Source organism: Tachypleus tridentatus, chromosome 7, assembly GCF_004210375.1.
Source record: "Tachypleus tridentatus isolate NWPU-2018 chromosome 7, ASM421037v1, whole genome shotgun sequence".
Taxonomy (NCBI): Eukaryota; Metazoa; Arthropoda; class Merostomata; order Xiphosura; family Limulidae; genus Tachypleus; species Tachypleus tridentatus.
In genome coordinates this window covers 98,828,892-98,841,990 of record NC_134831.1, presented here as the reverse complement: position 1 = coordinate 98,841,990, position 13,099 = coordinate 98,828,892, and the positions used below count along the sequence as shown (strand labels likewise).

Here is a 13,099-nt window from a genome sequence, read left to right as displayed (position 1 = left end):
GTAAGCAGTGTGATGCTACTAATAGATTATTGATCAGAACTACATTTTGACATCTGGTAAGCAGTGTGATGCTACTAATAGATTATTGATTAGAACTACATTTTGACATCTGGTAAGCAGTGTGATGCTACTAATAGATTATTGATTAGAACTACATTTTGACATCTGGTAAGCAGTGTGATGCTACTAATAGATTATTGATTAGAACTACATTTTGACATCTGGTAAGCAGTGTGATGCTACTAATAGATTATTGATTAGAACTACACTTTGACATCTGGTAAGCAGTGTGATGCTACTAATAGATTATTGATCAGAACCACATTTTGACATCTGGTAAGCAGTGCGATGCTACCAATAGATTATTGATTAGAACTACATTTTGACATCTGGTAAGCAGTGCGATGCTACTAATAGATTATTGATTAGAACTACATTTTGACATCTGGTAAGCAGTGCGATGCTACTAATAGATTATTGATTAGAACTACATTTTGACATCTGGTAAGCAGTGTGATGCTACTAATAGATTATTGATCAGAACTATATTTTGACATCTGGTAAGCAGTGTGATGTTACTAATAGATTATTGATTAGAACTATATTTTGACATCTGGTAAGCAGTGTGATGCTACTAATAGATTATTGATCAGAACTATATTTTGACATCTGGTAAGCAGTGTGATGCTACTAATAGATTATTACCTTTGAGAAGTTTTTGCAACATGTCGTTTTTGAAGCAAAATATTCATACACCGACATCATAACGATATGTTAAATTAGGAATACAGAATTTAAGGCAAGAATATCTCTTAAACTTAATGTTGAAAAACAAACTTGTATGAGTCAGCTCAAGGCACTAGGTAAATCATCACCTTAGCTCAGTAGATTAATGTGGAAAGCAAGTAGGGAGAAAATGGCATGCGATAGTCGTCGCATACTTATGAACCTTTTTGTAATGGAAACTATGGTACTACTATTGTCAAAATACTCGGTCAAACAGAACACGTTGTAAAAGACCTCTCAAAAATTCAGTTCACAAATGGTTACACAGCGTTCAGTAAGAACACTTGAACTTATTACAAGTATCTTTTTCTTACTATTATTATATACAATACTAACGCGTGACCGCCCCTCATTCACATAAAACGACTTTCAGCGAGCCTGCTTTTATCAAGTTCTCGACAGTGCCAAACGGTCTCATGCGTTCACGTATGACGCGCGCGCGCCGAGACAATTTCAATTGATTTTCCGCCCTTGGAGGTGACTCCCTTAAATTATTGTATTTCATCATCTTGTACATACAGTGTTTCTCCGAAAATAAGGCAGGGCTTATATTAATTTTCACTCCAAAATATGACACTAGGGCTTATTTTCGGGGGATGTCTTATTTTGATATATTAAAAAAATGAAGTTACAAAGTAAAACTATTAAACTAACCATTTAAAATAAACTATTATTAAACTATTAAACTAACTGATTAATACTTAAACAAACTAATTAACTAACTATTAAACAAATTAATAAATTAATTTGTTTTTTTTTAAATTCTTTCCTCTTCCTGCCACTCTTAACTAGGGCTTATTTTAAGGGTAGGGCTTATATTAAAACTATCCCCAAAAATCACACTAGGTCTTATTTTATGGGTAGGTCTTATTATCGGAGAAACACGGTACTATTAAAGTCACCCTACAAGGTGTCTCTGTACAAACGTGTATATTAAATTCCCTATTAGTTATAAACCACTCTGGGTGATCATGTCGCTTTTGGAAGGCCAATACACCTATTGTCTAATATTCTTGAAGCTTAAATTTAATTCGGGTGAATATAACAAAAATATAAGTTACTACTACTTCTGATCATGGTTAACTGTGTGTATATTCTTGGTTTACTTTTACAGCACCTAAATTGGCTGCTACTTCGACCTGAAGACCTCAATATAAAGTACTAATAGAATATCACTCAGAAAGTCCTGGCGCAGATAGCCTCGCTGCTTTGTGCCATAAAACACTAAATCAATCAATCAATCAACTCAGAAAGTCATTGTTTCAGCGTGAAAGTTAAATGGCCGCTGTTTCTTTCAAATTGCACAAGATGTCTTCAGAATTATTTTAATGTACATAATGTTTTCAAACTACTTACGATTTGTTATCAAATTCTCATATGTTAATCTAAATATGAAGTTGTACAAAATACAGTAGGAAGATAATTAAAAATAACTAACGTTTTTTTGTTTGAAGTTCTAAATACTTTATGTTACCTCGGTACATTACTATACTTTTAAATCTTAACACTGCGACTTAGAAATGTTAAACATTTATGTATAATTTACAACAGTTTGTGTTTATACAACACTGATATAAACAGAGTTCACCGCAAGACGTTTGTGATTATTGGGTAATAACTATAGTTTCACGTTGTAGGAATATTTATATTGTATTGTTGTAGGCCATCTTTGAATAAAGCAATGTTGTCGCCGAGGAAAGAAAGCTTATTTATTTCCACCACAAATAAATTGGAATACAAGCCCCTAATACACAGACTTTGAGTTTCTAATATCCACTAAATTATGGGTGGTTAACTTGCGTGTCGCACACTCACAAAAATCCACCAAAAAATCTTTGGCGTTCGTTTTAGCTGGCTGTAAAAATTAGGTTTCTATACGAGTGTTCTACCTTAACAACATTAAAAAAAACTGATCGAATGACACTTGTACCAATATCTAAAAAGTAAGTTTTAAAAGCCATATCTACAAACTGGAGGCTTCCAATTCGCCAGTTACAAGCTCTTGCTAATTTAAAGTGATGCCTGTAGCATAGTACATTCAAATCAAAACATTTTCAACGAACAAGCAACAAAAACCGCGAGAAACAGTTACCTCAGTTTGCAGTACTACTGCCTTATTAAATAACATATTATTAAACTAAGATGTTTAGTCTTAATCATGGCATTCGGGAATCATGACAAAAGTGCACGCGTCCACAATAATTTTTACTAGCAACATCAACTATTTGTCTTCAGTGAAGAAATCACGCCTCATTACCCACTTATACCGCGCCTGAGTGAAGACAAACACCACCTGCTGTTGTTCGTGACCTTAAACCAATGTCGTCTGTTACACCTTATTTTTACTTTCTGCACATTCACGAATAAATTATACATGTTTAGTTTTATTGTTATGAATCTCTACCTTATTTTTATTTCAAATCTGGATTTTAGTTCAAACCGCTGTACAGTCGATGTGTAAACCTGTAACTGTAGTTTATAGCACTGAAATTCCAGGTTTCATAAATATTAACATAATAATGATAACATTGTGCCGAATAAAACAGTAAGAAATGGTCATTCAGTTTAACACTGGAAAAGGTTAAAGTATGTTAAATAAACGTCACCAGTATTTGTGTTTTTCACAACATCCTAACTAATCCTTTTATACCATATCAAAGTAGAAACTGAAATTCACTTTTCCTTATGTCGCTACAGAGGGAAAAAAATAGAAAACTGTTTAAAGTTGCCGAAAGCAGTGTTTGTAATTCTTTCTTTGGCCTTAAAAAATATGAGGGGGAACGTTAAATCAAATTTTTGTGGATAGGTGTAGTCGGCCGTAATATGTCTCTTGTTGTAAGGAGATGTCTAAATAGTATTTCGATCATCATTTCATTAAACAGTGTTGTATCCTTTTAAGCAGGGAAAATATTCAAGTTGTTATGTAAGCTACTTGTATTTAGGCGATTAGTTTCTAATTGTGTATAAACAATAACATATACACAGTAGTATTAGTAAAAATGGATAACAAAGGTAAAGGAAGCTGTGACCATCGCGTGTAGCAGTAATGTAGAGCAGTGTTTTCCAAACTGTGGGGCGCGCTCCAGGGCTGGGATTGTTTGTTTTGAATTTTGCGCAAAGCTACTCGAGGGCTATCTGCGTTAGTCGTCCCTAATTTAGCAGTGTAAGACTAGAGGGAAGGCAGCTAGTCATCAGCACCCACCGCCAACTCTTGGGCTACTCTTTTACCAACGAATAGTGGGATTGACTGTAACAATATAACGCCCCCACGAATGAAAGGGCGAGTATGTTTGGTTTGATGGGGATTCGAACCCACGACCCTCAGATTAAGAGTTGAGTGTTATAACCACGTGGCCATGCCGGGACTAGTACTGAAGAATCGAGAGCAAACTTTATTGTAAGCGCCACCACTTGGTGAACGTAGAAAGCATAGTCTTAGTTGATGAATTCACGGTTTCGTTATTTTCATTTTGTTAGATTGGGTAAAAGACGAACATGAAGAAAAATGTTAACAGTTGTGCACTGTCAACGACCTCGGATCATTTATAAATACACAGTCGACTCTCAAAAAAACAAAAAAACATACAGAATATTTTCGACATTGACGTATACCCACGCATCTTCGTTTTGCAAAGTTATTTGTGGTCAATACGAAATGGACATTAACACTAGTGCATGATATCGTACATATAATTATAATGATTAATATTTCCTCACTTCATCACTGCTGTTTATGATACTTCTACGTACGAACATAAACACAATACAGCAGAACTAAATGCGTGCAATATATTAGTTATAGATAAAAAAAAAAAAAAAAAGGAATCGAAAATAGGCTTAAGTTTACACTAACCTGGTTCTCTCTTCACAGTAACCTGATCTTTTGTTTGTTGTACCTTTCCGCTAGATACCAAAGTTTTAGTGTTACTGAGCAATTAAAAATATTCTGATATGATACATTTTTCACGACTCTCTTAAAGCATCACTGATGTATTCCCCCCCTCCTTCTTAACGAGCGAATTTCTTGCTTACTGGTCCATGACGACCAGAAGCTCGGCCGTGAGACCTTTTATTGTGGTTGAATCTCTTTACATTCCGCCAACCTGTAATTTGCTTTGAGGAGTCCCGAGAAAATGTTAAAATAACAATATGTTCAGATGCAAAAATGCGCAGATTGCACGTATCTAAAAACAAGAGGGTTCAAGGATTCCCTTCAGTGTACATACCTCAAGTTACAGCTGTGGGGGTAAGTCAACAAGCAGGTTGCATTCTTAAGAAATTGTGAGAATTTTCGTTGAGATTAAAGCATATGGAATGAGTAGAGCGTCATGACTACTGCGGAGTATGTTCTATTCAAAGAAAGGTTGTGCCTTTTGCTATTCTTAGACGATCATTAGCCATATTTGTTTGCGTCTTCATATGATTCATACATAGTTATGCCTGACTCTGAACTGCAGACCAGAAGGAAGGCAACCAGTTAAAGCACTTGCCGAGTAAAGTGGCTACTCTTAACCGATTAGTGCATGGGATTGACTGCGATTCTTATAACACACCTACAACAGAAAATATTTGGTAGTATACATCTCAAATCCGAGATCCTCAACCAACTATACTAACCATTAGATAAAGTTGCTAAGCTCTGATTTCATCCACACGTTAAGATATAAACTCGTCAGTTTTTAAAAAACGTGGTAAACTAAGCCATTCAAAACATGTCCATCTTATGCAAGATATTTGAATAAAACATGAAAAAGAAATACGCATTAAATAAACAGAAACATGATATTTCTCTACCGTTTGGTTGCTATGACTTAACAGTGATTTTTCACAAGCTAGTAAATAAACAGAAACATGATATTTCTCTACCGTTTGGTTGCTATGACTTAACAGTGATTTTTCACAAGCTAGTAAATAAACAGAAACATGATATTTCTCTACCGTTTGGTTGCTATGACTTAACAGTGATTTTTCAAAAGCTAGTAAATAAACAGAAACATGATATTTCTCTACCGTTTGGTTGCTATGACTTAACAGTGATTTTTCAAAAGCTAGTAAATAAACAGAAACATGATATTTCTCTACCGTTTGGTTGCTATGACTTAACAGTGATTTTTCAAAAGCTAGTAAATAAACAGAAACATGATATTTCTCTACCGTTTGGTTGCTATGACTTAACAGTGATTTTTCAAAAGCTAGTAAATAAACAGAAACATGATATTTCTCTACCGTTTGGTTGCTATGACTTAACAGTGATTTTTCAAAAGCTAGTAAATAAACAGAAACATGATATTTCTCTACCGTTTGGTTGCTATGACTTAACAGTGATTTTTCAAAGCTAGTAAATAAACAGAAACATGATATTTCTCTACCGTTTGGTTGCTATGACTTAACAGTGATTTTTCAAAAGCTAGTAAATAAACAGAAACATGATATTTCTCTACCGTTTGGTTGCTATGACTTAACAGTGATTTTTCACAAGCTAGTAAATAAACAGAAACATGATATTTCTCTACCGTTTGGTTGCTATGACTTAACAGTGATTTTTCACAAGCTAGTAAATAAACAGAAACATGATATTTCTCTACCGTTTGGTTGCTATGACTTAACAGTGATTTTTCACAAGCTAGTAAATAAACAGAAACATGATATTTCTCTACCGTTTGGTTGCTATGACTTAACAGTGATTTTTCACAAGCTAGTAAATAAACAGAAACATGATATTTCTCTACCGTTTGGTTGCTATGACTTAACAGTGATTTTTCACAAGCTAGTAAATAAACAGAAACATGATATTTCTCTACCGTTTGGTTGCTATGACTTAACAGTGATTTTTCAAAAGCTAGTAAATAAACAGAAACATGATATTTCTCTACCGTTTGGTTGCTATGACTTAACAGTGATTTTTCACAAGCTAGTAAATAAACAGAAACATGATATTTCTCTACCGTTTGGTTGCTATGACTTAACAGTGATTTTTCAAAAGCTAGTAAATAAACAGAAACATGATATTTCTCTACCGTTTGGTTGCTATGACTTAACAGTGATTTTTCAAAAGCTAGTAAATAAACAGAAACATGATATTTCTCTACCGTTTGGTTGCTATGACTTAACAGTGATTTTTCAAAAGCTAGTAAATAAACAGAAACATGATATTTCTCTACCGTTTGGTTGCTATGACTTAACAGTGATTTTTCAAAAGCTAGTAAATAAACAGAAACATGATATTTCTCTACCGTTTGGTTGCTATGACTTAACAGTGATTTTTCACAAGCTAGTAAATAAACAGAAACATGATATTTCTCTACCGTTTGGTTGCTATGACTTAACAGTGATTTTTCAAAAGCTAGTAAATAAACAGAAACATGATATTTCTCTACCGTTTGGTTGCTATGACTTAACAGTGATTTTTCAAAAGCTAGTAAATAAACAGAAACATGATATTTCTCTACCGTTTGGTTGCTATGACTTAACAGTGATTTTTCAAAAGCTAGTAAATAAACAGAAACATGATATTTCTCTACCGTTTGGTTGCTATGACTTAACAGTGATTTTTCACAAGCTAGTAAATAAACAGAAACATGATATTTCTCTACCGTTTGGTTGCTATGACTTAACAGTGATTTTTCAAAAGCTATTAAATAAACAGAAACATGATATTTCTCTACCGTTTGGTTGCTATGACTTAACAGTGATTTTTCACAAGTTATTAAATAAACAGAAACATGATATTTCTCTACCGTTTGGTTGCTATGACTTAACAGTGATTTTTCACAAGTTATTAAATAAACAGAAACATTATATTTCTCTACCGTTTGGTTGCTATGACTTAACAGTGATTTTTCAAAAGTTATTAAATAAACAGAAACATGATATTTCTCTACCGTTTGGTTGCTATGACTTAACAGTGATTTTTCAAAAGTTATTAAATAAACAGAAACATGATATTTCTGTACCGTTTGGTTGCTATGACTTAACAGTAATTTTTCAAAAGTTTTTATTTCAATTACCAACACTTGCGTTCTATTATCCAGAGAAACTGTTCAAATAAAAAGCGTATGCCATTTCTATTGAATTAAATTCTAAAACTTAACTTTCAAAAGATGAAATTATCCCTAACTCATGCCCCTGTGGAACAGTAGTAAGATCTATGCATTCATACGCTTAAAACGGGTTCCAATACCCGTAGTGGGCACAGTACACAAAACCCTTTGTACTTAACTACAAACAAAACACATAAGTACAAAAGCATCCTTAAGTGTTTTTTGAATTTCACTTAAAGCTACACGAGAGTTATCTGCGCTAGCTGTCCTTAATTTAGCATTGTAAGACTAGAGGGAAGGCAGCTAGTCATTACCATCCACCGCCAACTCTTGGGCTATTCTTTTACCAACGGACAGTGGTCTTGACCGTCACATTATAACGCCCTCACGACCGAAAGAGCGAGCCTGTTTTTTGTGACGAGGATTCGATACCGCGACCCTCGGATTACGAGTCGAGTGCCTTAACCACCTGGCCATGCTGGGCCAAACAGGTTAGTAACAAGGTTGTAACCACCTGGCCATGCTGGTTAGTAACAAGGTTGTAACCACCTGGCCATGCTGGTTAGTAACAAGGTTGTAACCACCTGGCCATGCTGGTTAGTAACAAGGTTGTAACCACCTGGCCATGCTGGTTAGTAACAAGGTTGTAACCACCTGGCCATGCTGGTTAGTAACAAGGTTGTCTCGTTATTAGACAATCTCATTATGTGGTTCGGCGAAATGGATAAAGCCCTTACGGCTGACAACTGGCCATCTTTCGCCTGCTCACTGGACTAGGGAACTCCAGCTGTTTGGCTGGCGAGTCGGTAAGCTGCCATTGAGACCGAAACTACATATTCTTCCAATTAAATGAATAAACTCGCTTGTTAAAATCGTATAACAGGTCACCATGGCAACAAAAATTAAGTTTTTACATATATTCATGTTAATGATTGTTTTAATTGCATCTTTTATATGGCTAATTCCATTATTTTTCATTGTAAATAAATAAAAAGAAAACCAAGTAAAAACTCAATTTAATAAGTTGGTTTCCCGCTTCAGAAGTCCTGTTGCAATGTTAGACTCGCTAGACGTAGTTCTGTTTGGAAGTCTTGCACAATGTTAGACTTAATACATAAAAACAGTGTTGCCAAGAAAATCTAGCATTTCAATACATTTTCAGTGCTAGTTCTTGTAAATCAGAAGAGAGCACGAGATAATTTGAAAACAAATAACAATTTTCAGAACTACGAGCGAAACGGAAATTTCTCGCGTGATAGGGTCATCGTTTAGAAAACATTTACTGTTCGAATCTCTAAGGCCAATGTCATGGATTGTTTCTCACAATAGAAACCGAGGGCATTATTGTAGTTTTTCATTCATATACTGTTTTTACACACCAACTGTTATGAAATCCCTAAAGAGGAACATAACAAAAATAAGAAAACATCTCCAACAAGTAATTTAACCAAAAAGTAGATTTCAATGTTTCGCTAACTTTCTGCTTTTAACAAAGATTGAACTTTTCGCTAGCTGTGATTTTCATCTTTCAAGTCGTAATTTAACTCACTACACTGTATGTAAGAACAGTGTCTCTGGTGAACTTGTCTCATTGTCATGCTAAACTAACTAACATCTAACGAAAGGCATCTTTGGCAGTGACTTGTAGGAGACAAAAGATATACCTGAAGGCCTGAATTATTACGTTAGTACACATGCGGCTATTATACCATCTATATTCGTTCCCAGGAATGGCTGAGATTAGAATTATTATAAACATTCAACTCATTGTTAGAATATATTTTCCGCAACGGATAGAAAACTTTCATTACAACAGTTATTTCATATGAATATGACTCATCTACTACGAGTCGTGACTCATCTTATCTTGCCTCTCATTGGAAATTATGTGCTGTTTTAATAAAATCTTTCTTTCTTACCTAAATCTAACACACTAAGCTTTAGTATATCTTAGCAGCTTTAATTAGCATGTCGGAGAAGTGTACGTTTTCCTTTCAGAGAACGGCCCGGCATGGCCAAGCGTGTTAAGGCGTTCGACTCGTAATCCGAGGGTCGCGGGTTCGAATACCGGTCGCACCAAATATGCTCGCCCTTTGAGCTGTGGGGGCGTTATAATATTACGGTGAATCACATTCGTTGATAAAGAGTAGCCCAAGAGTTGGCGGTGAGTGGTGATGACTAGTCTTACACTGCTAAATTAGGGACGGCTAACGCAGATAGCCCTCGAGTAGCTTTGCGCGAAATTCAAAACAAACAAATTTCAGAGAACTTGTATACATCTTAAACATATACCCAGCTACCGATTTAACTTATTTACTACCGATGTAAAGATTATAAATCTATCTTATGGTTTCTTTCCCTCTCCACTTACTTCCTGCCTGTCCATTTGTTACACCACCGTATAAGAAAGAAGTTATATGGTTAATAAAATAAAATTACAATAATACACGTTCTACATATCACCGATATATTCACAGTGGTAATATGACACACAATGTTTAACGATAAAAAATAGGGAAAGTAAAGAATACTTAAACATACGTTTCATTGCACATTTTAATCGATGTATGGTTTATAAAATTACAATTCCTACCCTGGGAAATAATTTCTATTTAAACAGAGTTGAAGAAGCAGTTGTAATCGTGTAATCTGAATATTTGTTGCTGAAATATTAGAGTACATTTATTTTTTCTATGCTTCCAAAAATATACAGTTTTGTTTTTGAAATGACCCACGTATTCCAAATGGGTTGCTCCATAACATGTTTGGAAAAAAAGTTTAAAGTTATGTATTCAGACAGATAAACGGTTTCAGTACGTATGAAACGAGAGCCGGGTGTGTAATAAGAATAAATTGGCCAGGAAAAGGCATGAACAGAGATATTCAATATTTATGTGAACAATGAACTGAAATGCACTTTGAACTCCATTACAGATGCTGCTAAACCTGGTGGCCATAATTACCCAACACCAGTTTATTTTTCAACAAGCTTCTGTAACGAACGATCAAATCTATTTTAAACCACACTTCTTGACAAACTGTCCATTGACCTTTTACTGGAGGTCACCTACATTTAACCAAAAATTAAGACATACGTGGTCAAAGTATATGGTCAAACTGGATCGTTGTGTTTTAGTTTATTGGACTAACTGCTGATTTCCAGATGTAGCTAACAACCTGAGTTTCCGTCACTTACAAATTATTGTATATTGTCTTGTTAACGGTACCAGAAGGTACGTTTAACATTATCGTAGCGTTTACTGTGTTTTTTTTTGGGTAGGGAAGTGGTCTCTTTCGCAGTTGTTGCTTCAGAACAGTTTTAACTTTGAAACTCCGCTTTCCGAGATTTCTGTTTTCATAAAAAACTTTGAAAGTCGTGTTCTTAAGTGTTCGCAATCGATCAAGCGGTTCGACAGCTATAAATGGACGAAAGAATAAGACAGAAGACTACAAGGATGATATAAGACGTGGTTTGTTTTGAGTTTCGCGCAAAGCTACACGAGGGCTATCTGCGCTAGCAGTCTCTAATTTATCAGTGCAAGACTGCAGGGAAGTCAGCTAGTCATCACCACCCACAGCCAACTCTTGGGTTACTCTTACCAGCTAATAGTGTGATTTACCGTCACATTATAACGCCCCACGGCTGAAAGGGCGAGCATGTTTGGTAAAACGGGGATTCGAACCCGCGACTCACGGATTACGAGTCGAGTGCCATAGCCACCTGGTCATGCCGGGCCGCTTTTCTCTGTCAATGAAAACTGTTGACACTGAGCAACAAACAGTTTTCATATTTACCTTGTTCTAGATAAATCGTATTTCGTATATGTGAAATTCGTTCTTTACAAATTACAATAATTTAACTTATGTATTGTTTATTACCATTCCGAAACTACAGTTTTCTTTTTTCTTACCCTTTCGTGAAGACTTCGAAGATCGTTGGTGACTATTTGAGGTGGTGGTTCTCCAACCCCCGACGTATCAGAGTCGTCATCAGCCTCGTGCCCATCAGACTCGAACCCAGCTTTGGCTAACTCCGCATCAATTTCATCTTCCATCTGCACCAACAGTGGCGCGGGCATTCCGAATTTTGAACACCGTCGAGCCACTTCTAGCAGACAAAGGACAAAGCTTTTCTCATTCTTCCTTAATACCAAGTCGTCTGTCTCGAAGAGCAAGCATTCCATGATCGAGAGACCCTACACCATGTGATAAAGTTGGAGACGTTGTCTCGAGCATGAAACGTGCCGGGTTGGACGTCATTACGGTACACTATGTCGCGTTCCGGGATTGTAATATTAAGGCTATCCTGGCAAGAGTGCCGCCAATCTCTGGCTACCCTGACGACGTGATTTGCATGCCGACAGAGAATAACTCCCGTTTCTAAGCTATCTAGAAAAGTTTCGGCGGTGATGGACAAACCGTATAGGGTGTTTAACCAGTCAGCGAGGTCTTCCTTCATGGCATACAAGTACTCTTCACTAGACTTGAAAGGTCGAAAAGATCGTGGTTCCAAATGCATCGCATGAAATTCTACCTCTCGACATTCAACACGTCCACTTACTTCTATCGTTTCTTCATTTGCCATGGTCTTCTTATCTAACTTCTCAGGCCTCGGTTGCTTGCTACATTCAGAACGATCGATTATACCTCGGTACGTATCGATAAAATTCCAACACACCCAGTCTAGCACTGAAAATTATAGGCTTAGCAATTCTACTCTTCAACAACTTTTAAGTAACAGAAGAGTAACCAGTCTATGTGTCAAACTCATAATCATCATGCCAGACTTAGAAAACAACGCACACATTACTCTACTACGTACATTCAACATCTCCATTCGTACCTTACATTCTGAAGCTTCAATCCTCTACTATCCATTATATATACCAGAGTGCTACGTGCCACGTGATTATTAATCGAACGCCATCTTTTGAGTATTATTAAAACTAGGATAAAAACATGAAAATATTTTTAAAGTCACGCTGAAAGCTGGAAAAGCATTAGAATCCAATAGGCCTAAAAGTTAAAATAAAAATCATGTTAACTGCTCATATTTTTTGTTGTTTTTTCACATTGAACGAAAAACAATTTCATGTAACAGTAACTGTAGAAGTTTTTTCTGGCATAATTAACTTAAGAATATAGATTAAAAATAAACGTGAGATAATTAAACGATTTTGTAGTTTGAATTATCGTACACAGATTTCCACACATTTCCGTTGAAAAAATCTTATCGCAGAGCTACAGCTAGCATAATCTTAACCATTACAACG

At 35.7% G+C, this 13,099-nt stretch overlaps 1 pseudogene across 1 annotated transcript in view; it reads right to left on the bottom strand.

Annotated features, from left to right (window-relative positions):
- LOC143256267 (uncharacterized) overlaps positions 1–12,812 on the bottom strand; it is a 60,481-nt pseudogene extending 47,669 nt beyond the window's left edge. Inside the window, exon 1 of the transcript XR_013031222.1 lies at positions 11,738–12,812. The product of XR_013031222.1 is annotated as an uncharacterized LOC143256267 (transcript). The remainder of the gene's footprint in view (positions 1–11,737) is intronic.
- Positions 12,813–13,099: the final 287 nt, after the last annotated feature.